Source organism: Triticum dicoccoides, chromosome 7B, assembly GCF_002162155.2.
Source record: "Triticum dicoccoides isolate Atlit2015 ecotype Zavitan chromosome 7B, WEW_v2.0, whole genome shotgun sequence".
Lineage (NCBI taxonomy): Eukaryota > Viridiplantae > Streptophyta > Magnoliopsida > Poales > Poaceae > Triticum > Triticum dicoccoides.
This window is the reverse complement of record NC_041393.1, coordinates 577725412-577752917: the sequence shown is the minus strand read 5'-3', so window position 1 is coordinate 577752917 and position 27506 is coordinate 577725412.

Below are 27506 nucleotides of genomic sequence, written 5' to 3'. Positions count from 1 at the left end.
ATTGCTTCTCTTTATCACTAAGCGGTAGAAGCAATAGGTGGTGAAACGACAACGATGCTACGATGAAGATCAAGGTGTCGCGCCGGTGACGATGGTGATCATGACGGTGCTTCGGAGATGGTGATCACAAGCACAAGATGATGATGGCCATATCATATCACTTATATTGATTGCATGTGATGTTTATCCTTTATGCATCTTATTTTGCTTTGATTGACGGTAGCATTATAAGATGATCTCTCACTAAGTTTCAAGGTATAAGTGTTATCCTTGAGTATGCACCGTTGCAAAAGTTCTTCGTGCTGAGACACCACGTGATGATCGGGTGTGATAAGCTCTACGTTCAAATACAACAAGTGCAAAATAGTTGCACACACGGAATACTCAGGTTAAACTTGACAAGCCTAGCATATACAGATATGACCATGGAACACTAAGACCGAAAGGTCGAGCGTGAATCATATAGTAGATATGATCAACATAGTGATGTTCACCATTGAAAACTACTCCATCTCACGTGATGATCGGACATGGTTTAGTTGATTTGGATCACGTGATCACTTAGATGATTAGAGGGATGTCTATCTAAGTGGGAGTTCTTAAGTAATATGATTAATTGAACTTAAATTTATCATGAACTTAGTACCTGATAGTATTTTGCTTGTCTATGTTTGTTGTAGATAGATGGCTCGTGTTGTTGTTCCGTTGAATTTTAATGCGTTCCTTGAGAAAGCTAAGTTCAAAGATGATGGTAGCAATTACACGGACTGGGTCCGTAACTTGAGGATTGTCCTCATTGCTGCACAGAAGAAATACGTCCTGGAAGCACCGCTGGGTGCCAGGCTTGCTGCAGATGCAACTGACGATGTTAAGAACGTCTGGCAGAGCAAAGCTGATGACTACTCGATAGTTCAGTGTGCCATGCTTTACGGCTTAGAACTGGGACTTCAACGATGTTTTGAACGTCATGGAGCATATGAGATGTTCCAGGGGTTGAAGTTAATATTTCAAGCAAATGCCCGGATTGAGAGATATGAAGTCTCCAATAAGTTCTATAGCTGCAAGATGGAAGAGAATAGTTTTGTCAGTGAACATATACTCAAAATGTCTGGGTATAATAATCACTTGATTCAACTGGGAGTTAATCTTCCTGATGATAGTGTCATTGACAGAATTCTTCAATCACTGCCACCAAGCTACAAGAGCTTCGTGATGAACTATAATATGCAAGGGATGGACAAGACTATTCCCGAGCTCTTCGCAATGCTAAAAGCTACGGAGGTAGAAATCAAAAAGGAGCATCAAGTGTTGATGGTCAATAAGACCACCAGTTTCAAGAAAAAGGGTAAATGGAAGAAGAAGGGGAACTTCAAGAAGAACGGCAAACAGACTGGTCAGTGGAAGCGGAACTGCCCCAAGTATTTGGCGGATAAGAAGGATGGCAAGGTGAACAAAGGTATATGTGATATACATGTTATTGATGTGTACCTTACTAATGCTCGCAATAGCACCTGGGTATTTGATACTGGTTCTGTTGCTAATATTTGCAACTCGAAACAGGGACTACGGATTAAGCGAAGATTGGCTAAGGACGAGGTGACAATGGGCGTGGGAAATGGTTCCAAAGTCGATGTGATCGCGGTCGGCACGCTACCTCTACATCTACCTTCGGGATTACTTTTAGACCTAAATAATTGTTATTTGGTGCCAGCGTTAAGCATGAACATTATATCTGCATCTTGTTTGATGCGAGATGGTTATTCATTTAAATCAGAGAATAATGGTTGGTCTATTTATATGAGTAATATCTTTTATGGTCATGCACCCTTGAAGAGTGGTCTATTTTTACTAAATCTCGATAGTAGTGATACACATATTCATAATGGTGAAACCAAAAGATGCAGAGTTGATAATGATAGTGCAACTTATTTGTGGCACTGCCGTTTGGGTCATATTGGTGTAAAGCACATGAAGAAACTCCATACTGATGGACTTCTGGAATCACTTGATTATGAATCACTTGGTACTTGCGGACCGTGCCTCATGGGCAAGATGACTAAAACGCTGTTCTCCGGAACTATGGAGCGAGCCATAGATTTGTTGGAAATCATACATACTGATGTATGTGGTCCAATGAACATTTAGGCTCGCAGCGGGTATTGTTATTTTCTCACCTTCACAGATGATTTAAGCAGATATGGGTATATCTACTTAATGAAACATAAGTCTGAAACATTTGAAAAGTTCAAAGAATTTCAGAGTGAAGTGGAAAATCATTGTAACAAGAAAATAAAGTTTCTACGATCTGATCATGGAGGAGAATATTTGAGTTACGAGTTTGGTTTACATTTGAAACAATGCGGAATAGTTTCGCAACTCACGCCACCCGGAACACCACAACGTAATGGTGTGTCTGAACGTCGTAATCGTACTTTACTAGATATGGTGCGATCTATGATGTCTCTTACTGATTTACCGCTATCGTTTTGGGGTTATGCTTTAGAGACAGCTGCATTCACATTAAATAGGGCACCATCAAAATCCGTTGAGACGACGCCTTATGAACTGTGGTTTGGCAAGAAACTAAAGTTGTCATTTCTTAAAGTTTGGGGCTGTGATGCTTATGTGAAGAAACTCCAACCAGATAAGCTCGAACCCAAATCGGAGAAATGTGTCTTCATAGGATACCCAAAGGAGACTATTGGGTACACCTTATATCATAGATCTGAAGGCAAGACTTTTGTTGCTAAATTTGGATCCTTTCTACAGAAGGAATTTCTCTCGAAAGAAGTGAGTGGGAGGAAAGTAGAACTTGATGAAGCAACTGTACCTGCTCCCTTATTGGAAAGTAGTTCATCGCAGAAACCGGTTCGTGTGACAACTACACCAATTAGTGAGGAAGCTAATGATATTGATAATGAAACTTCAGATCAAGTTACTACTGAACCTCATAGGTCAACCAGAGTAAGATCCACACCAGAGTGGTACGATAATCCTATTCTGGAGGTCATGTTACTTGACCATGGAGAACCTACGAACAATGAGGAAGCGATGATGAGCCCAGATTCCGCAAAATGGCTTGAGGACATGAAATCTAAGATGGGATCCATGTATGAGAACAAAGTATGGACTTTGGTTAACTTGCCCGATGATCGGCAAGCCATCGAGAATAAATGGATCTTCAAGAAGAAGACTGACGCTGATGGTAATATTACTATCTACAAAGCTCGACTTGTTGCGAAAGGTTTTCGACAAGTTCAAGGGGTTGATTATGATGAGACTTTCTCACCCATAGCGATGCTTAAGTCTGTCCGAATCATGTTAGCAATTGCCGCATTCTATGATTATGAAATATGGCAAATGGATGTCAAAACTGCATTCCTGAATGGATTTCTAGAAGAAGAGTTGTATATGATACAACCTGAAGGTTTTGTCAATCCAAAAGGTGCTAACAAAGTGTGCAAGCTCCAGCGATCCATTTATGGATTGGTGCAAGCCTCTCGGAGTTGGAATAAACGCTTTGATAGTGTGATCAAAGCATATGGTTTTATACAGACTTTTGGAGAACCCTGTATTTACAAGAAAGTGAGTGGGAGCTTTGTAGCATTTCTGATATTATATGTAGATGCCATATTATTAATTGGAAATGATATAGAATTTCTGGATAGCATAAAAGGATACTTGAATAAAAGTTTTTCAATGAAAGACCTCGGTGAAGCTGCTTATATATTAGGCATCAAGATCTATAGCGATAGATCAAGACGCTTAATTGGACTTTCACAAAGCACATACCTTGATAAAGTTTTGAAAAAATTCAAAATGGATCAAGCAAAGAAAGGGTTCTTGCCTGTCTTACAAGGTGTGAAGTTGAGTCAGACTCAATGCCCGACCACAGCAGAAGATAGAGAGAAAATGGAAGATGTTCCCTATGCTTCAGCCACAGGCTCTATCATGTATGCAATGCTGTGTACCAGACCTAATGTATACTTAGCAATAAGTTTAGCAGGGAGGTACCAAAGTAATCCAGAAGTGGATCACTGGAAAGCGGTCAAGAATATCCTGAAATACCTGAAAAGGACTAAGGATATGTTTCTCGTTTATGGAGGTGACAAAGAGCTAGTCATAAATGGTTACGTCGATGCAAGCTTTGACACTGATCCGGACGATTCTAAATCGCAAGTCGAATACGTGTTTATATTGAAAAGTGGAGCTATCAGTTGGTGCAGTTCTAAACAAAGCATCGTGGCGGGATCTACATGCGAAGCGGAGTACATAGCTGCTTCAGAAGCAGCAAATGAAGGAGTCTGGATGAAGGAGTTCATATCCGATCTAGGTGTCATACCTAGTGCATCGGGACCAATGAAGATCTTCTGTGACAATACTGGTGCAATTGCCTTGGCAAAGGAATCCAGATTTCACAAGAGGACCAAGCACATCAAGAGACGCTTCAATTCCATCTGGGACCAAGTCCAGGTGGGAGACATAGAGATTTGCAAGATACATACGAATCTGAATGTTGCAGACCCGTTGACTAAGCCTCTTCCACGAGCAAAACATGATCAGCACCAAGGCTCCATGGGTGTTAGAATCATTACTGTGTAATCTAGATTATTGACTCTAGTGCAAGTGGGAGACTGAAGGAAATATGCCCTAGAGGCAATAATAAAGTTATTATTTATTTCCTTATATCATGATAAATGTTTATTATTCATGCTAGAATTGTATTAATCGGAAACATAATACATGTGAGAATACATAGACAAACATAATGTCACTAGTATGCCTCTACTTGACTAGCTCGTTAAACAAAGATGGTTGTGTTTCCTAACCATAGACATGAGTTGTCATTTGATTAATGGGATCACATCATTAGGAGAATGATGTGATTGACTTGACCCATTCCGTTAGCTTAGCACTTGATCGTTAAGTATGTTGCTATTGCTTTCTCATGACTTATACATGTTCCTACAACTATGAGATTATGCAACTCTCGTTTACCGGAGGAACACTTTGTGTGCTACCAAACTTCACAACGTAACTGGGTGATTATAAAGGAGCTCTACAGGTGTCTCCAAAGGTACATGTTGAGTTGGCGTATTTCGAGATTAGGTTTTGTCACTCCGATTATCGGAGAGGTATCTTTGGGCCCTCTCGGTAATGCACATCACTATAAGCCTTGCAAGCAATGTAGCTAATGAGTTAGTTACGGAATGATGCATTACATAACGAGTAAAGAGACTTGACGGTAACGAGATTGAACTAGGTATTAAGATACCGACGATCAAATCTCGGGCAAGTAACATACCGATAACAAAGGGAACAACGTATATTGTTATGCGGTTTGACCGATAAAGATCTTTGTAGAATATGTAGGAGCCAATATGAGCATCCAGGTTCTGCTATTGGTTATTCACCGGAAACGTGTCTCGGTCATGTCTACATAGTTCTCGAACCCGTAGGGTCCGCACGCTTAAAGTTAGATGACAGTTATATTATGAGTTCATGTATTTTGATGTACCGAAGATAGTTCGGAGTCCCGGATGTGATCACGGACATGACGAGGAGTCTCGAAATGGTCGAGACATGAAGGTTGATATATTGGACGACTATATTCGGACACTGGAATGATTCCAGGGGTTATCGGATATATATCGGAGTACCGGGGGGTTACCGGAACCCCCCGGGGGGTTAATGGGCCTCATGGGCCCAAAGTGGAGAAGAGGAGGGGCGGCCAGGGCAGGCCGCGCGCCCCCTCCCCCTCTAGTCCAAATAGGACAAGGAGGGGGGTGGCTCCCCCCTTTCCTTCCTCCCCTCTCTCCCTTCCTTTCCCCTCTCCTACTTGGAGAAGGAAAGGAGGGAGTCCTACTCCCGGTGGGAGTAGGACTCCTCCTGGCGCGCCCCCTCCTGGTCGGCCGCCCCCTTCCCATTGCTCCTTTATATACGGGGCAGGGGGGCACCTCTAGACACAACAACAATTGATCCTTGAGATTTATTAGCCGTGTGCGGTGCCCCCTCCACCATATTCCACCTCGATAATATTGTAGAGGTGCTTAGGCGAAGCCCTGCGTCGGTAGAACATCATCATCGTCACCACGCCGTCGTGCTGACGAAACTCGCCCTCGACACTCGGCTGGATTGGAGTTCGAGGGACGTCATCAAGCTGAAAGTGTGCAAGAACTCGGAGGTGTTGTGCTTTCGGTGCTTGATTGGTCGGCCCGTGAAGACGTACGACTACATCAACCACTTTGTGCTAACGCTTCCGCTTTCGGTCTACGAGGGTATGTGGATAACACTCTCCCCTCTCGTTGCTATACATCACCATGATCTTGCGTGTGCGTAGGATTTTTTTTTAAATTACTACGTTCCCCAACAAAACTTTGGGTACCAGGCTAGAGTTCAGTACAGCCTTCCATCCATAGACTGATGGGCAGACCGAGAGAGTCAATCAGATTCTGGAGGACATGCTGAGAGCGTGTGCGCTAGATTATGGATCTGGTTGGGACGAGAATTTTTCATATGCAGAGTTCTCTTACAACAACAGTTATCAATCCAGGTTGAAGATGGCCCCCTTCGAAGCTTTGTACGGAAGGAGGTGCGGGACACCGTTGTTGTGGGATGAAGTTGGAGACCGTCAGTTGTTTGAGCCAGATTTGATTAAAGAGTCTGAACAGAAGGTGAAGTTGATTCGCGATAGGCTCAAGGTAGCCCAGTCCAGGCAGAAGAGCTATGCAGATTCTAAATGCAAGGAGACGGTTTACGAAGTCGGAGACAGAGTTTGTCTTCGTGTATCTCCACTTCAAGGAGTTAAGTGTTTTGGAGTTAAGGGAAAGTTAGCGCCACGTTTTGTAGGACCATACAAAGTTTTGGAACGTATGAGAGAAGTTGCTTACAAGTTGGAATTGCCCGAAGGATTGTCAGGAGTTCATGATGTGTTCCACGTTTCCCAGTTGAAGAAGTGCCTCGCAGAGATGGTTGATATACCACTGAGAGATACAGTGCCACTGGAAGCAATTCAACTGGATAGTGATTTGACCTATGAGGAGAAACCAGTGAAGATTCTTGAGTTTTGCCAGCCGAGTCACACGTAGCAAGGTTATCAAATTTTGCAAAGTTCAGTGGAGCCACCATACCGAAGATGAAGCCACCTAGGAGCGAGAGGAAGATCTACTGAAGGACCACCCTCACCTATTTTCTAGCCAACCCGAATCTCGAGGGCGAGATTCATCTTAAGGGGGGTAGGTTTGTAACATCCCAATTTTTCAATTTTTTGGAATGTTATACATTATATCATCATTGCATATCATATTTTATTGCATTTTGGTTTGATCCTAGAAATTCTACGCAACTCAAGGACCCACGAAGAGAGTTGGGGATTTCGTTATTTTTATATTTGAGTTTTCTTAAAATTTGAAAATAGGATCATTTGATTTTAATTATTTTATCTTCAAATATTTCTAATATAAAAATAAGAGAGAGGGAATAAAATGACTTTCCCAAAATAAAGAAATATTAAAGATTTAATAAAAAATCAAATAAGATTTTATTTCGGAGTTTATCGCTATTTTATTTGAATTTAGGAAAAATGCGTGTTTTTCAAAATTGCATTTAGGCCCCAAATAAATGTTCATCTTGTCCGGCTTATTTTTAGAGGATGGGGAAATTTATTTCGGGATTTTTGGAGTCCGTTTAGTATTTCTTTTATTTGTTTTTCTACACGTCCGAATTATTTAAAAAAAAACGAATCGACCTAACCGGGCCGTGTCCGCCTGGGACCCTGACCCGGTCGGGCCTTTAAAGCCCGAGGCGCTCGAGCCGCCCCAGCCCCGCCAAACCCTAGCGTCGCCGCCCTCGACCCGCGACGCCGCCGCCGCCGGTTGCCGCCACTGCCCGACGCCGTCGCCCGTCCCGCCGCTTGTCCCGCCGCCGCCGGAGCCGCCGCCCGCCTCGCTGGACCCCGCCGAGGTAGCCGCCGGACTTGTCACCGCCACCAGCGGTTTTCTCTAGAAAACCGCCCGGTTTTTAAAAAAACGTAGTTGTTTTTTTATAGATCGGTTTAGTTTTTTTTCCGGTTTATTTATTTAGTGAACACCCCTTTCGTTCGTTCGATTTAACGAATGGTTTTCGTTTTTTAGCCGCAGACAGCGAACGTTCGTTCGTTAGCCTGTTCGTCCATTTTTCTTTTCCTTGGATTTTCTGCGATTATTTCAGATCGCGATTTCTGATCCGATTTTCGTTCTAGTATAACTTTTCGCTCATTTATCGGAATCAAGCGATTCAAGCGCCTAAGGTTTCGTCTCGAAACCCTCTTTCCGTTTAACCAACTCAAATAAGTTTTTGCTACTATAAAATTTGAGTTAGGTCCAGATTAGTAAATGAAGCTTGTTTCTTTCGCCGTTTGACTTTCGTTGTTTCGTTTGATTTGATTCTTTTTGCAAACCGGAGTTCTTAAGTTGAACTTTTTGGTTAGATCTCTTATTTGAGTTTTATCTGTGCATTAGATGAGTGCTTATTGTATGCCTGTTTGTTTGCGATAGAGTACCCGGAGTGCGGCGCTTGCTACTACGAGTCTCTAGGTTTCATGGATCATCAGGAATGCAAGTAACACTTTGATCATACCTCTTTACTACCCAGTTTTATTGCATTAGATCAATTCTCAAACAATTCCATGGTTAGGATGTGATTAATATGTGGGTTTTGGGAAGTAGATGATGTAGTACATATTACCTATTTTATTATCAAACCTTTGGGAGTTACTTCTACGTTTGCTTATATTGCTATGCTATTCTAGTAGACGTGGCTTGGGTGAGTGTATCCATGACAGATGTGAGATTGTTATTTAATGGTTTACTTAAGGTGGCAACTTAAATTCACATCTGGGTGGATTGAGGCACCTGGAGAACCCAGTGTTGCCTGTATTTTTGGAAATCCTGGGGTACCGTGTGATTCTCTTATGGACCGCCACCCAGGCTCAAAGGGATCATGAGATTATTTCATGCTAGAAACTTCTGTGTGCAGCCGCAAGCTACTATGGGCTCTAGCATAGTTGATTAAGTTGCGTGAGCTCTTGAAGAGGTAGACTAGCAGATGTAGTGGGTTGTAGGTGGTACTGTCTACCCGGAGTAGAGAGTTAATACTTCTGAAAGACTGTGTCTCGGTCATCCGTTTCTCAAACATCATGTAGTGCGAGAAATCCAACAGAGGCGATCGAGTCCGTCGGGGAAAAGTGTGCAAACCTTTGCAGAGTGTACAAACTAATCATGGTTAGTCGTGTCCCCGGTTATGGATGTTTTGAGTATCTAGTACTTGGATTATCATGTGAATCTCACCATGTTACTTAATTTAATCTTGTTGGGTTAATGATGCTACTTAATTGGGATTGAGTTGGAGGAACCTTCTCAATGTTTAACAACCACCATGATAGTTAAATAAAATTTTATTCCTTTGTTGTAGGGAAAAATTGGCTTTATGCAAAACAGTAACCATAGAGCTTTCCACCAGCCATATATGCATGTAGTGATAGCATTATTCTGTTTATTACTCTCTATGTGTTACATTGCCAGCATATTCCATGTGCTGACCCGTTTTCGGGCTGCAACGTTCATGTTGCAGACTTTTCAGACGACGAGTAAGGTGCCTTAGGTCGTGGTCTTATACTCAATGATGTCGTTGGAGTTGATGGACTCGCTTCTCTTCCAAGCCTTCCGTTGTTATCGTTATTAGATGGCCTTAAGCCATATTTATTGTAATAAGTTCTCTTTTGAGACATTTGATGTAATAAGTGTGTGATTGCTACTCTGTTATAAATCCTTCAAGTACTGTGTGTGTCAGCATTACCGATCCAGGGATGATACTGATGCACAGAGATCAGACTGTTTGAGGTTTGGTTGCTACAAGTTTCAAGCAAAGCGTCATGGCAGGACCTACGTGTGAAGCAGAGTACATTGTTGCTTCAGAAGCAGCGAATGAAGGAGTTTGGATGAAGGAGTTCATATCCGATCTAGGTGTCATACATAGTGCATCGGGTCCAATGAAAATCTTTTGTGACAATACTGGTGCAATTGCCTTGGCAAAGGAATCCAGATTTCACAAGAGAACCAATCACATCAAGAACCGGTTCAATTCCATCTGTCATCAAGTGTTGGAAGGGGACATAGAGATTTGCAAGATACACACGGATCTGAATGTTTCAGACCCGTTGACTAAGCCTCTCTCACGAGCAAAACATGATCAACACCAAAGCTCCATGGGTGTTAGAATCATTACTATGTAATCTAGATTATTGACTCTAGTGCAAGTGGGAGACTGAAGGAAATATGCCCTAGAGGCAATAATAAAGTTATTATTTATTTCCTTAATTCATAATAAATGTTTATTATTCATGATAGAATTGTATTAACCGGAAACTTAGTACATGTGTGAATACATAGACAAAACCTATAGTCCCTAGTATGCCTCTACTTGACTAGCTTGTTTATCAAAGATGGTTATGTTTCCTAACCATAGACATGTGTTGTCATTTGATGAACGAGATCACATCATTAGGAGAATGATGTGATGGACATGACCCATCTGTTAGCTTAGCATTATGATTGTGTTAGTTTCATTGCTACTGCTTTCTTCATGACTTATATAAGTTCCTCAGACTATGAGATTATGCAACTCCCGAATACCAGAGGAACACTTTGTGTGCTACCAAACGTCACAACGTAATTGGGTGATTATAAAAGTGCTCTACAGGTGTCTCCGAAGGTGTTTGTTGGGTTGGCATAGATCGAGATTGGGATTTGTCACTCCATATTTCGGAGAGGTATCTGTGGGCCCTCTCGATAATACTCATCACTATAAGCCTTGCAAGCATTGTGACTAATGAGTTAGTTGCGGGATGAAGTATTACGGAATGAGTAAAGAGACTTGCCGGTAACGAGATTGAACTAGGTATTGAGATACCGACGATCGAATCTCGGGCAAGTAACATACCGATGACAAAGGAAACAACGTATGTTGTTATGCGGTTTGACAGATAAAGATCTTCGTAGAATTTTTTCATTGTGAACAAATTTCAAAAGTGAACAGAATTTGATAACTGTGAACAATTTCACAAATCATGAAAAGAAATTAAAATTTCTAATGAATTTTTAAAACAAAGGTTAAACATGAAAAAAAGGTAGAATAAACATGAAAAAGGAAAGAAATAGGAACAGAAACAAAAAATAAAACAGGAAACAGGAAAAAAAAAAGGGAAAACTGGCAAAAGGAAAAAAAACAACAAAAAACCGGTTGAGGGATCCTTTTAGGAGATTCCCAAAACCGGTTTGCCTCGCAGTGCTATTAACGCTCGCAGTGGGCCGGGCCCGTTTCGCGGTACTCGCTCGCCTGCTTCAGCGGAAGCGCAGGATCCGGCTTGCCTGCTCCCTTCCCATGCTCCCATCTGTGTTCCCATTTCATCCTACGGCTATCTTTTTTTCTTTTCTTTTTCTAATATAATCATCTCCCCCTGATTTTAAGGGGGTGGGGCCGGACCTTATTTATTTCCAATCAAAACAAGCCACGTACGCGGGAGCATAGATGGGCACACGCCGGGGAAGCAGGCAAGTCTCGTCCGAAGCGCAGCAGTTCGACGCACGCGCGCGTCAAATATGATTCGCCAGTTCCTATTCCCGAACATGAGTGCTAGAAATCCAGCACACGCGCACCGTCCACGCGCCATTTTGATTGGCCCATGCGCGATGGGCGACGCCCTTGTTATTTCTTTCTCTTTTTTTGGTTTTTGTTTTGCTTTTAATTTTTTTTGCATCTTTAAAGAACTCTTTGGGATTTTCGAACATTTTGAATTTCAAAAACTGTTTATCAAATTTTAAAATCATTCGAATTTCAGAAAATGTTTACAAATTTAAAACAATTCAAGGATTTTAAAATATTTTCCGTTTTTCAGAAAATGTGCACGGATTTGAAACATGTTCCAGGATTTCATCAATTATAAAAAATGTTCACAACTTTGAAGATGTTCTAGATTTCAAATCATGTTCGTGAATTCAAAAAATCATGAATTTTACTAAAGAGGGGGGTATTTAAAAATATTTATTGGTTCAAAAAATCTCATGTGTTTCAAAAATGTTCCCACTATTAAGAAATTTTTCATGTATTCATTCAGGTAATGTTCTTGAATTAAAAAATGTTCACAAATTTCAAAATTTCTATCAAATATCGAAGAAAGTTCCCACATTTCAAAGAAAAGTGTTCCTGAATTACAACAGTGTTCAAAGAAAAATGTTCCCGCATTTAATATATTCATGAATTTCAATATTGATCCACACCTTCCAAATTTTTCAATGTGAAAAATGAACAAAAAAAGGAAGAAACAACCAGAAAATTGGGGGATAAAAAATATTAAAAAAACAAAACCGGTTCATGAAGCTTCTAGAGCCTTCCCAAAAGCGGTTGGAGAAAGGTACGTTCATCGGTTCATGAGAGCGCTCGCCGAGGAGGGGGTGGGACCTCTTGCACGCCCAGCGCGGTGTTTTTGGCCGACCCATGTGTGGGGCGCTGTGTTTTTTTAGTTTTAGTTTTTTCTTTCTTCTTTCCAGTTTTAACTTTTTATATTTTAATTAATTTGGCATTTAAAAATATTATGAAATTTCCAACAAATTGTATTTTGGAAACAATTTTCATAAAAATCAAAAAATGTCTGCGGATTCAAAAAATGTTTGTATATTAAAAAATATCACATTTTTAAAAAAACAGTTCAAGAAATCATAAAATGTCTGTGGATACAAAAAGTGTTCGTATATTCAGAAAATATTTCTGATTTTGAAAAAAAAATCAGTGTACTAAAAAAATTAGGAAGTTGATCGAATGCTCGTGAATTCAAAAACAAAAATTCATTATTTTTTAAAATGTTCACAAAATAGAAAAAATATGAATTACAAAAATGTTAATTTATTCAAGAAATGTTCATGTATTCGAAATATATTCATGCATTTAAAAAATGTTCATCAGAACCAAAAGTTATTCATGAATTACAAATGTTGTTCCCCGGATGTCCAAAAAATGTTAGCCGATTGAAAAGAAAATCATTGTTTTAAAAAAAATTCACAATTTCCCAAAATGTTTGTGAATTGTGAAAAAATTTATGAAACTTGTGAATATTATTTTTTGTATCGGTGATAATTTTTGAATCAATTACCATTTTATGAAACGTCAATTTTTTTTTGAATTGCTGAAAAAATTGTATCAATGATATTTTTCTGAAAGTCAATAAAATCATGAATATTTTTGAATTCACAAAAAAAATGTTCAGATTCACGAACATTTTCTCAATACGCAAAAATTAATGAAAATCATGATATTTTTTGAATCCACAAACTTTTATGATTTCATGAACATTTTTCCAAATTTCACATTTTTGTTGAACTTTTCAACTTTTTTGAAATACCTAATTATTTTAAAGTAGAAGAAAATAAAAAGAAAAACAAAGGGCCAAAAATGAAATGATAAGTAGGTGGGACGTCCCGCCTTCTCGTCGGTTGGCCCAGTAGGGGCGCGCGGGAGGGGAGGACATGTGTCACACGCTGTATAGGAGGTCCCGGAAGCGTGGATCTGAGCTATAAATAGGTCCGCCAGCATGATGATTATTCCTTTTCTTTTTGTAAATTGCCTTCTTTTTTAGGGAAACTAGGGACTTTATTCAAAGATCAAAGTGTCTAGTATACATATAATGTCATGCACTACCCCTTGCCACAAATGGCGCCCACTTACAAGAGTCGAAGAAGCTTTAGCTAAATCATGGGCTTCAGAATTTGACTCGCGAGGCTCAAAACGAAAGCAAACTTCATCAAATTCCTTCATGTGATGATGTATTTCGTTGAGAACTCGCACGTAGACTGAGTCTACGCCTTTGTTGATGCTTGTAATCACCTCAAGGAAATCCGAAGAATCACCATTTCGCGTAAGTTCAGATCCCTTGCAACAACTAGGGCCTCGTTACATGTTTGTGCCTCCAAAGATGGAGGATCAATTAATCCATCGAAAGTAACGGCGGAGGTCCCTAGAAAACGTCCAAACCCGCCTCTGCAGATTGTTGCCGCTGCACCTACATTGCTGCGGCGAGAAAGACCACCGTCCGCATTGATCTTCACTACTTCTCCCCCAAGTGCAATCCACTTGGGAGGTTTCTAAACATGTCGTGCCATGACAGATTGACAAGGCAGACGAACGGCCGCTATTTCTAGATCAACCAAATATCTGGTTGTGAAGCACATGGTGGATAGCGGTCTTTGAAATTCATCGTCATGAATGGGGCACCTACGATTCCACCAAATCGCACACATGGTAACCAGAACACGAGCAAGGGCCTGCTGATTCATTGTGTCGCAGAGCCAAAAATTCCGTAGGCAAGCATCTTCGGTTCTTTTTGATATCACATGTTCGATTTCTTTATCCCCCAAGGCCCAAACACAGCGAGCCATCCGAGACTCGAATAATGAGTATCTCCATCTATCGTCTGATGCATTACATATGGAACAAAGCGAAGATGTTGCCATGTTGCGTTCATGCCTTGTACTTCCTGTTGGTAAGGATGTATATGATAATGTCCATGCAAACACCCTTGCTTTCGACGGGACTTTAACTTCCCAAAGTTGTGACCACGACTTCTTGTCCGCTCCTTGATCTTATTATGCAATTCGATTCTCTAGCCAATCCTCCCTATGAGATTTTATCGCGGTGATCATTCTATATGCTGAGCAGACTGAGAAAATGTCGTCTTGTCCTACTGCCATGCCCAAAAGTAATCTTGAATCCTTGAACTAAGAGGTATATTCATTATAACTTCAACATCTGGCCATGGGCCATATGGATCTCAGCGTGTTTGCTTATGCGGCCCATAAATCACACCCTTCGTATTTGCAAGCGAAAAACAGACATATTGGCATCTGGGCGTTGGTATTTTTGTATGTACCAACATATCCATGCCCGAATTTCATCTTCACAAGAAGAAAAATATATAGATGTATTCCTGCATCGTGGCTCCACATCCACTAATGACCAATCTCAAATCTCTACCTGGACCTAATATTAAAGTACGGATTGTTTCTCCACTTTTTTGGTCTAACCAATAAAGAGACCAAAAGTGGCGCACAATGGAGGCTCGAACACGAGACCTTCTGGTTTCGGGGCTAACACGGTAGCCACCGAACCAGATGGGCTTTGGTGACAAAAAGGCAGCGCTGCCCTATAAATATAGACAGAATGTTTTTGAATTTCTTTTTGTGGAAAAGAAGGCAAAAAGTGCACACCGGCGAATGTCGTAGCCATTTGACCAGATGGCGTTCATTGATTAAAATAGCGCGGGCCATAAATATAAATTGAACATATTTTTGTTATATATATGGTGAATATTTTGCGAAATGTAATTTTTTTAGCTGGCAACAAAATTCCGAACATTTTTATAAGTGAATTTTGAAACACACGTTTAAGTTTTTTAGTATACGGTGAACATTTTCCAAATACACACTGATCATTTTATAATATACGGTCATTTTTTTCAAATGCACACCGAACAAATTTCCTATACATGATGAACATTTTTTATATACAGTAGAGTTTTCAAATGTATGGTGAAGCTTTTTTTTATACAGCAAACTCTTTTTTATTGCGTGAACCTTTTTTAAGACATGAATAAATTTTGGAATTTTAAACTCTTATTGGAAAGATATGAACATTTTTGAAGAATCCAAATTTATGAAAAACTGGAAAAAAACTCATACAACATTAGTGGGATATGAGGTGAAAATGCCATCACATTAACGAACTACGCGAGTCAACTCTGATGGAATAAAATGAGCTACATCGTATTTATACACTACAACAGACGACATTCTTTTCGTCCCAATCCCAAATGTTTGCGCTCACACTTGGGCTAGCTTGCAGTACTAATTTTTTTATTTTCTTTAAATAATCCTAGGCTCAACTCAGATTGCATCCTGAAAATACTATGGAATCTAATTATAGCTTCACTAATCAACAATTACTAATAGGATTCGAACAACAATGCTGGCGCCACATATCCAATGCACACACAAGTTGATAGTCTGCTTATTCATTTACTGAACCTTGTGCAGTCTAAGTTTATAAACATTTGAGTGGCAGAGCAAGAAGAGAGAATTAGGCAACTGCTGATTTGGGAGACCCAATCACAGTGAGCTCTGCAAACTGGTTTAATAATATGGCTGCATGCATCTTTCAGATGCAGAGGCCGGAGGCAATCCTCCTTTTGAAAAAAAAATCGCAGCAAGCAAGCGGGATTTCACGGAACTAGCAAACGACAGATCTTGCGATGGCAATGAGCGCATTTAGCGAAGTGACACATGTTGTGGGAGTGGGTGCATCCCCTAGAATCATCAATTGATATTAGTTGCTTGGAGCTGTAGGCGAGTTACTTGGCGGCGACCGGCTGGTATGTAGCCCAGTTAGCGCTCAATGTGGTAGCAGACAAGTGTGCAACATTGTTTTTTTTTTTGAAACAAGGCAAAAGATTTGCCATTTTCATTGAATAAGAAGAAGTATTAGGGGTCTTGGCCAAAGGCCAAATATAACGTATCACTCTCGTGGCATGATATTACACAAATGTTTCGCACCGGCCAGACACCATAGCGTCATCTCGTCTTTGATTCTAGCTACTAAAACCCCAACAGGCACTGCGACATTACGAAATACCCTAGCATTCCGCTCTTTCCAAATTTCCCATGAGACGAGCAACATAAGGCAGGTAAGCGGTCGTCGAGATTGCGTCCTGTTGGAAGCGTTGGCGCTCCACCACTTCTTCACCGTGTCAACCATGGCCCAGTTCTGTGGGTAAATGTCATGAAGGCCAAGCCATGCTTTAATCATGTTCCATACTCTAACCGTGTAGCGGCATTTAAAAAGCAGATGAGCCGCCGATTCCTGGACTTGCTTGCACAGGGGGCACATGTTGCAATTAGGCCACCCTCGCTTCTGAAGCCGGTCTGCCGTCCAGATTCTATTGTTGATGACTAGCCAAGCGAAAAACTTGCATTTTGGGGGGCCCAAGTTGTCCAAACAATTTGAGGCAAGTCCGAGTCGACTAAACCGAGAAACTGCGCACTGTAAGCCGTTGCTGCGGAATAGTGACCATCCTTGGTGAGCTTCCAAATGATGGAGTCAGGCATGTCAGGTATTAGCTGAACATGAGATAGCTTCTCCCATAGGTTGACGAACTCATGAAGATGGTCAATAGTCATGCCCTGAGAGGTCTTCACCTGAGACACCCAAAAATTGTTGAGGAGCGCTTTCTGGACCGAGCAATTTCTTCTTTGTGACAGCTCAAAAAATTTTGGTGCAATGTCCTTGGGTCGCAAACCATCAAGCCAAGCAGACTCCCAAAAAATGGCACGAGTACCATCGCCCACGACGACTTTTGTGGAGGCCGCAAAGATGTCTCTATCCTGTCGGTCGCATGGCGTCCCTAATCCCACCCAAGGCTTGATCGGAGTAAGCCACTCACCCCAGAGCCAACGAATGCGCAGAGCAGATGCAAACTTTTTCAGATTGAGAATGCCAAGGCCCCCATGAAGTTTTGACTTGCACACTTGCTCCCAATTAATCTTGCATTTTCCTCCAGTGACTTTGTCACATCCAGCCCACAAGAATGCCCGTCGAGCGCATCAATCTTGTTCATCACCTCAACCGGGAGGTTCAGCGTCGTCATATAATAGATAGCAATGGCCGTAAGCACGGATTTGACCAACACAACACGTCCTGGAGAGGCAACGTGTTTACCCATCCACGGTGCCAATTGGGCTGCGATCTTGTCTTCAAGCGGTTGATAGTGGATTCTTTTCAACTTCTTGACCGAGAGAGGTAGGCCCAAATACTTCATTGGGAAGGAGGTACGGTTGGCCGGGAAAGAGTGTAAGATGTCCACCAGGTCCAGGTTCTCACAACGAATAGGAGCAACCAAGCTTTTGGTACAGTTCGTGACCAAGCCAGTGACTTCCCCAAAACTCTTTAGGGTGCGGGCAAAGAACTCAACATCCGACTTAATGGGGGCAAGGAAAACAGCTGCGTCGTCCGCGTAGAGGGAGGCCCGAATTGACATAGCCCGACCATCGAGGGGATGGAGTTTTCCTTGGGCGGTGGCCTTCTGGAGGATTAGGTGTAGCGGATCAATCGCAAGCACGAATAGGAGAGGGGAAAGCGGATCCCCTTGCCTCAGACCACATCCATGCTTGATGGGGGGCCCTGGAACCCCATTAAGGAGAATACGAGAGGACGCTGAAGAAAGCAAAGTCGAGATCCAGCCCCTGAACCTCGGAGGGAACCCAAGGTGGTTGAGCAAGTCGAGGAGGAAGTCCCATCTAACCGAGTCAAATGCTTTTTTGATGTCGAGTTTGAATAGGAGTGCCGGGGTCCTTTTGCGGTGCAGGCGTTTCGCTAGGTTGCGAACATACATGAAATTATCATGAATGCATCGTTTTTTTATGAACGCACTCTGAACCTGCGAGACAAGGTCATTCATGTGTGGCGCAAGGCGGTTGGACATCACTTTGGAAATAATCTTGGCAATGACATGGATAAGACTGATGGGGCGAAAATCTGTGATGTCATCAGCACCATCCTTCTTAGGGATCAAAGCAACATCTGCTGAATTCAACCAGTGGAAATGGGATGCATGTAGATCAGAGAAATGATTGATGGCACACATAATGTCTGCCTTGATGATGCTCCAACATGCCTTAAAGAACGCACCGGAGAAACCATCCGGTCCAGGAGCTTTGTCTCCTGGCATGGAGAACACAGCAGCCTTCACCTCCTCCTCTGTGATGGCATTGTCCAGCTCATGAAGATCACAATCAGGGGTATGCAGAAGCCCCCAATTGAAGTCTATGCTACGCGAGGGGGGCTTTTTGGCGATGTTTTTGAAGTGTCGGTGCACGATGTCCTCTTTGTGAGCATGTTCCGTAGCCCAACCGTTCTTGTTTTTCAGGCGTTATATGAAGTTCTTCCTCCTTCTGCGGTTGACACGGAGATGGAAGTAGCGAGTATTGGCATCTCCTGCCTTAAGATTGGTAACTCTGGAATTTTGACGCTTTCTAGCCTTCTCCAGGACTACCAAGCCAATGACCTTCCTCTTTAGTCTCTTTCTGAGGTCCCTCTCATCAGGAGAAAGTTCTCTATGTTCTTGTGCCATATCTAGGTGTAGGATGATTTCCAGGGCCATATGGAGTTGAATTCTAGAAGCAGCGAACAATTTTTTGCTCCAAGAACGCAGCCTCCTACTAGTTCTCTTAAGCTTATGGAAAAGCCGTCGATAGGGTTCACCATGGGGAGAATCCTCATTCCAGGAGTCACTAACAACCTGTTGGAACCCATGCATCTTGATCCAGTGGTTCTCGAAACGAAATGATTTGGGTCTCTTCGGTCCAGATGCATTGGCAAGCAAGAGAGGACAGTGATCCGAGAGCGAAGTTGATAGGGCTTGGAGAATGTGAGTAGGGAAACTGACATCCCACTCTTTGTTACAGAAGAAACCATCAAGCTTGCTCATCGTTGGATCATTTTGCTCGTTACTCCAAGTGAATTTTCTATTCTGCAAGGGGATTTCCTTTAGCTCGTAGGAGTTATGTGCAACATTGTCGTTAGCCACACATTATCATGTCCAATGTTTCGAACTAGCCCCCTAAATAACCCTACCATGAAGTGACCAATCGTTTTTGACATTAGTAGAGAGTTGTCTCGTAACCCAGTTCCTTGAGCCGAACAACCCTGGTACACGGCCACACGCGTTTGCTCCGTAAGAAAGCACGAGCGTTGTGTAGGAGATATTGTACGAAGCCTATACTCGAGGGACATAGAGGGTAGCCCTCACGCCCAGCTCAACAGATTAGTTTGAACAATCCCTTTCATTGGCGCAGTTCAATCACTTGGGCTGGTGCGATTCAGTGACAGGTGTGTCATGTGATGGTCAAGCTCATCACCTTTGTATTGATCACGTCTAGGTGCATTGTAATCAGGTGGACACCGGGGACATTGTTAGCGAGGGTGGAAAGGAGGATAAGCGGTGATAGATGAATGCCATGTTGAAATAGAGGACATGGACTTGCACGATGCGCGAGGTGGAGTCTTTGAGTCATGCTTATTAGGCTAGATGGGTGTGATACTATTATTTGTTTCCATATTGCAAGGCACGGGCATATGTGCTAGTCAAACAAATAGATGTAATTATTACCAGGATCGGACGAAGGACCCAAAAATATCATCGTGATGATTTTTACATGGACGATGACAGATGCTTTTTGGCCGCACTACATGCATCATGCCCACTGTTCCAGGGACAGTGGGAGGAATCAGGCTACAGTAAGCAAACCCGTAAAGAAATGGCAAGTTGGTCGCTCATTCATCACTCACCACTAGCACCTAGCACGACCCTGAGCAGACGCACCAAAAAAACGTCGCCGTAGTTTATTTCCCTGCTTCCCGCGTCGTGGTCAGCACACGGCAGAGCAGAGCAGCGGCGGAGGCGCACCGAACAGCGGGACCCGGCGAACAATGACCGGCTGGCGTCGCCCGGCCCGTCGCCGTCGCGGCGGGGGCCATCGCTGCGAGCCGCGGCCCGACGAACGAGCTCTGTTGCGTTGTGACCGTACGCTGACGCCCCGCCCCACGTGATCGAGGGCCCCTCCTCCTCCTCCTCTCTCCGATGGGGAAAGACAGAACGAGAGCGAGCCGGGCCGTCGTGTCTGCGGTGGTGAGCGGTGACTCCGACCGCCATCGCTACAGACGAAGCAGAACCATGGCAACGGGCACGGGGGGCAGGGCGGGCGGAACGAGCCGCGGAGTCGCACGCGGCATTGGCCTTTCCTTTCCCTCTTGTTTTCTTTCGCCTGGCATCGGAGAGAGAGCAACGCTTCACGGAGGCGAGGAGCCTTGAATGACTCGGTCGGGCTGTGCGCTTTGTCTTTGGGCGGAGAGAGACGTCTGCGCGCAGCGGCTGGCAATTGCCGACGGTGGCCCGCCAGCCATTGTCGCTGGGTGCGTGCTCTTCCCCCGTTCTGCGGCTTCGCTTTTCGGGGAAAGCGACCCGCCCCGCTGTTGGTTTGTTTGGCTGGGCCTGTCAGGGCCCAGCCTCCCTCCAGGCGGCAAAATTTCCTGTTTTGACCCTTTTCACGTCTAAAATCGCGCGAGAGAGGAAGAGGAGTGCGGGTTGGGGGGAGATTTTCCTCTCAACCCCTACTTCTTCAGGTTGCAAACTGGTTTGAGGGTTGGACCTTTAATTTTTTTTTACGGGTTTGAGGGTTTAGAGGTTCTAGTCTACGGAGTTTTTTTGGTGAAAACTGTAAAAAAAACGGTTATTTTTAGGGGTTTGAGGGTTTGAGGGCTCTACTAGACTTGCTCTTAGCACAATTTGACCCGCTTTTAAAACTTTTTTCGGATCTGACCCAAACCGAGACGCCAACATCCGCGGCGTTCTGCTTGCACTGAAAACGCCGCGGTCCGTGGCGTTTAGGTCTGGCCCACCTCCCTGGTCCGCCAGGTTGACCGTCCGACGTGGCAAAGGGGTAAACGCCACGGCCCTTGGCGTTTACCCCTGGAGATCAGTAAACCGGCCCGAGCCGGCTCGGGTGTAGCCCAACCCACCCCAAGACGTAGGAGGCGTCTTCCTCCTCGCGGCGGCGCTTACAGAAGCTCTGCTTCTCTCCTCCCCTCACCCAAATCACCCCCAAATCGGCTATATTCTTCATCAAAAGTGCGGATCTGAGCTCCCCCATCTTCCTTGAGGTATTCTCCACCGGTTCCTCTAATTATTTTTGGTTGGAAACTTTTATTTTTGTGGCATTAATTCATACTTTTTGGAACCCCTAGGATTCATTTTGTTTGCACTTTTTTGAGAAAGGGGAGCCCATGGCTTGGTCATGTGGGTATGATGTATTCTTTAGAAGAGAAGGCATGTGTTTATATGGTTGGATTGAGAAGACAAGGCATTTGTGGTAGGGTTGGTCATTTTAATTTTTGTTGCTATGTATATGGATTTAGATAGATGATTGCTTGAAAGATAATCTAAATAATTTTTGTATTTTGTATGCTTGATTCTCATTGAGATACGGTCATATAATTAGGATGTTATATTGAGATTTTGTTATGTTGTGTTGCCATTGAGATATGTTGCCATTGAGATTTTGTCATATATATCTTGACATTGAGATATGTTGCCCCGTGCATTGAGATTTTGTCATATATAGATAATTGGTTTTGTTATGTTGCCATTGAGATATGCATTTATGTTGATGTTGTTATGCCAAATATATGATATGTAGGATGTTATATAGTGTTATGTATGTTTCATTTGTTCATGCTTGATTTGTAGGATGGCGGGTGAACGTTGGTACGACGGTCTTCATAAAGGGTATGACAAAGAGCATCGTGCGTGGGACATTGAGAATCAAGGGGTAAGACTGAATCTATTTGAATTCTTGGTTATTACTTATCAGTTTTGCTAGTGCCCACAACTGGCCGTGCGACGAGCGGTATGAGCCATACTTCGAGAGATTGGGCCTTCTCCCGTTTGTGCTTCAGTTCAAGCGACACGCTCCGTCGATCAACCACGGGGTGATGACCACACTTATTGACCGTTGGAGGCCAGAGACACACTCGTTCCACTTGTCATGTGGAGAGATGACCGTGACCTTGGAGGACATGGCGACGATCAGTGGCCTTCCAATCAATGGAGAAGCTTTGACCGGCACCATCGTAACTGCTAATTGGCGAGATCGTGTTGGCCAATTGACAGGTGTTTTCCCCTTGCCTCCTGAAGAAGGCGAGCGTGACAGTGAGAAAGTGTTGCATCATTGGCTTCGAGAGGAGAGAGGAGTAGTATGCCCTCATCATCAGCACTGCATCCATCCTCTAGTGCAAGGCGAGCCCTTTCAAGCTTTCTAACTCTCTCCTCCTCTTGAGCCATCTTCTTGTTTTTGCATGCCATGTCAGCCTCACGCTTCCATCGTTCCCTCTTCTCCTTCTCATTTGCATGAGTCTCATCCTTGTGCCAGTTGAGGGAGTCCTGGATAAGGGGGTATCCGGACAGCTGGACTATATGCTTTGGCCTGACTATTGGACTATGAAGATACAAGATTGAAGATTTCGTCCCGTGTCCAGATGATACTCACCTTGGCGTGGAAGGCAAGCTTGGCGATTCGGATGTAGATCTCCTTCTCTATAAACCGACTCTGTGTAACCCTAGCCCCCTCTGGTGTCTATATAAATCGGAGGGTTTAGTCCGTAGGACACAACAACAATCATACTATAGGCTAGCTTCTAGGGTTTAGCCTCTCTGATCTCGTGGTAGATCAACTCTTGTAATACTCATATCATCAAGATCAATCAAGCAGGAACTAGGGTATTACCTCCATCGAGAGGGCCCGAACCTGGGTAAACATCGTGTCCCCAGCCTCCTGTTACCATTAGCCTTAGACGCACAGTTCCGGACCCCCTACCCGAGATCCACCGGTTTTGACACCGACATTGGTGCTTTCATTGAGAGTTCCTCTGTGTTGTCGCTGTAAGGCTTGATGGCTCCTCCAACCTTCAACGACGCCGTCCTAGGTGAGGCTTTCCTCCCCGGACAGATCTTCGTGTTCGGCGGCTTCGCACTGCGGGCCAACTCGCTTGGCCATCTGGAGCAAATCGACGGCCACGCCCCTGGCCATCAGGTCAGGTTTGCAAACCTAAACTACACTGCCGACATCCGCGGAGACTTGATCTTCGACGGATTCGGGCCCGTCTCAGGAGCGCCGAACGATCACGACGTGCATGACCTAGTTCTGCAGTCGGACAGTATTCGGAACATCGCACCTGCTACAGCTCCAGACTTCGCTCCAGAGCAGGTCGTGCCTTCCGAGAACGGGTGGATGGACCCCGCCCGAAGGCCGCACACTCATCGGCGTTGGAGCCGAACACAGACTGCCCTCCTAAGGAAATCTGTATCTCCGGACCCCCGGACTTGTCTCCGGCCGTATGTTCCGGACCACGCGCATCCATGCCCATCGAATCTAACTGGGCTCCGCTTATGGAGTTCGCCGCCTCGGATATCTTTTAGCACTCACCCTTCGGAGACGTGCTAGATTCATTAAGGTCTCTCTCTCTATTAGGAGACTCCTGGCCGAACTATGTCCGGCTCGAGTGGGAAGCTGGCGACGAAAAAATTCGTTACCCACCCACCACCCACTTAATAGCCATGGTCGATGATTTGACCGACGTGCTTAACTTCGACTCCGAAAACATCGACGGTGTAGACGACGATGCTTGAGGAGAACAAGAACCACCGCCCACAGGGCGCTGGACTGCCACCTCTTCATATGATATATATATGGTGGATACTCCCAAAGAAACCAATGGCGATGAGGCAACAGGAGATAACCCCTCAGGGAAGAAATCAAAGCATGGGCGTCATCGGCGCCGCTCCAAGCCCCGCCACAGCAACACCGGCAGTGGAGAAGAAAATCCAAATGGCACTGAAGAAGGATACAATCCTGATCAGCCTACCTTCAAGCAGGCCGAACAAGAACACGGGCAGGTCCACCCAGATGAACAGGCGATGGGCGGATACTTGGAGGACGATAATTATATGCCTCCTTCCGAAGACGAGCTGAGCCTCAGTGACGACGAATTCGGCGTACCAGAGGATCCCATAGAGCAGGAGCGCTTCAAGCGCCGGCTCATAACCACTGCAAGAAGCCTGAAAAAGGAACAGCAGCAACTTCAAGCTGATCAGAATCTGCTCACAGACAGACGGACTAAGGCCCGGGCAGCCGAGGAATATGGACTCAGGCGCCGAACAAAATACTACCTGAAGCGCAGGCTACTACCTCAATTCGAGGAGGCGGCACTAAAAATCAAACGCAGGCCTACACCCCGCCGACAGCACACTACGGCAAGGGGCTGTGCGCAAGACCAGTATTACATACCAAACAGCAACATAGCAAGCACCCCGGGCACATCAGCAGACAAAAACAGAGTCCACAAACCTTGGTGCAACAAATATAAGCGTCCCAAGGCAAAGAATGACGCCCAGGAAACGACGATCAACACAGGAGCCCGTAGTCCTCAACCCGTCCGGCGGAAGAAGAGATTTCAACATCTTAATTCGGGCCCCTCCAGCCTGAACCGAATACTTGACCGTCCATGTCAAATTCATGGTACCTCAGGAGCGACATCCAATCATACCAATAGAGAATGTTGGATCTTTAAACAGATCGGCAGGCAGACGCCGGAAGGAGCATGAAGAGGTCCCAGGGCAAGAAGCCCAGATTATCAAGTCTAGGGATCGATCACTCGAGGATCAGACCCACCAAAAAACTCACTTTAGAGTTTCATAACTAGGCGCGAGGACCACTTGGGCCCCGCCACTCTGGAGACAGTCTTCGGATCGACAAAATTTGCCATACCAGAGAACTAACTTTCGACATTATAACTCTAGGCAGTAGCTATTCAGCACCGCCAGGATACGCTGTGACTCGACGCATTGTCACCCAATGCCCACAACAGTCTTAAAAAAACAGACCCATGTGATGTAGTCACAATCGCGGGCAAGACCGAGCTTCGCCTCGGCGTCGAAGAGTATTCGGCTACTCTAGTAACAGAAGCAGCGAGTCACGGTTTTCTCAATCGAACTTGGATTCGACAGCCGAACTCCCAGACACCGATAAAGGAGTCTGAACTACTTCATGATACCCCAGCCTGATCATGGCTCATACAGATCTTCCGGCATAAGCTGGATAGGTCACATCCCACGGCTCAGCCGCTGCTCACACACGCCTTTTAGCATTATTTGCAGGTTCGCCTTTGCGCACAACTGGACCGACGACTTGGAATCAGCTCGGACGCACACAGGGGGAATCTTCACCCCACCTAAATACTATTCGGATATTACTCCGAACCCGCGCATAGCTCCCTACCGCCCGGTCCCAACAGGTTCGGTCGTCATGCCTCTCTTTTATAAACATGCACTGTACTCATATGCATAGACGTATTACTTAAATAAAACATGTAGAGTCATTTGACGCTTATCCGCCATTATTCCTCAACGACGTTTTGTCATAACGGCATGCGAACATCGTGTTATGCCTTAATACGCCAGGGGCATCATAGCACCCGCACTACAGCGACAAAAGTCCGAACACCTTCTCGGTCGTTCGGCACCCCGAACTTATAGCATTATATGCATCAGATCCGAATCATGTCTTGGGTCATTGGTTGGGTTTGCCCGGCTCCCATGTTTTGGTACCTTACGTTCCGCAATATCGTCTAAGGTAGCGCTGGGAGAACTACTGCGATTGTGTCCCGGTTCTTCCGGACGAACACCTCAATAGAGAAAGCCGAAAACTGACTGTCATGATAAGGCGAGAGCTGGTCAGCTGTTCGAGAGGTTGTAAAATCTTTAAGGATTTATTCCGCATAATGCCATAACAAAATGCAGCATGCGAAGGATCGGTCCACCGATCAGGCGCTATTAGAGCCCCTCGTGCGGTTTTCCGGACACCAGGGGTTGCGCCTCCCATACTCGAATTCCTATGGCTAAGTGAGAGTAATAAAGCCCTATAGTTCGATTGCCTGGTTCGTTGTGCTGAACACCTCCTTCATGGACCCAAGAATGGGATAAAGATCGTTCAGGAGTATCCCGAACACCCCCGTAGTTCCCACGTGGGGGCAGAAGCCGACGACTGGCCAACTCTCAAAACTAACATATAAAACGTCCGCACAGGAATAAAATTCACACATAACAGACACATACATATAAGTGACTCTGTTCCGCCTTACAAAGGACAACACAAACTGCCTTTAGGGAAAAATAATGTCTTCAGTACATTGCTCTTCCGTAAGGCGGGCCCCTTCAGGACACCATCATAATATAATTCGGGCTTGCGGTGCTCCTTCCCCTCCGACGGCCCCTCGGTCATCAACTTCTCCGCATCAAGCTTCCCCCAGTGCACTTTCGCACGGGCAAATGCCATTCGTGCCCCTTATATGCAAACCGACCGCTTAATGACGTACAGCCGAGGGCAGGCCCTCACAATTCGCTTCACGAGCCGAAAGAAACTGCTTGTAATAGGCTCGGTGGGCCATAGCCGGATAACCAAATCCTTCATGGCTAGTTCGGCCGCCTGATGCAGTTCGACCAGCTGTTTCAGCTGGTCAACAAACGACACCGGATAATTTGGCGCCAAATACTGTGACCAGAAGAGCTTCTCCGCAGTTTTCTTCTTCTCAGCTCGGCAGAATTGGGCAGCATCAGATATGCTGCGTGGCAGATCCGCAAATGCCCCTGGAAAAATTAGGATTCAATGGGTCACCATGAATCTTCCTTGCGAAGGCATAAGGCGCTTTGAATAAGAAAAACCCTTACCAGCCGCAATCTTCCGTGCCTCCTGAATATGCTTCAGTGCAACCTGGGCTTCCTCCCGAGCATCATTCGCGGTCCGGAGAGCCTGGGCAAG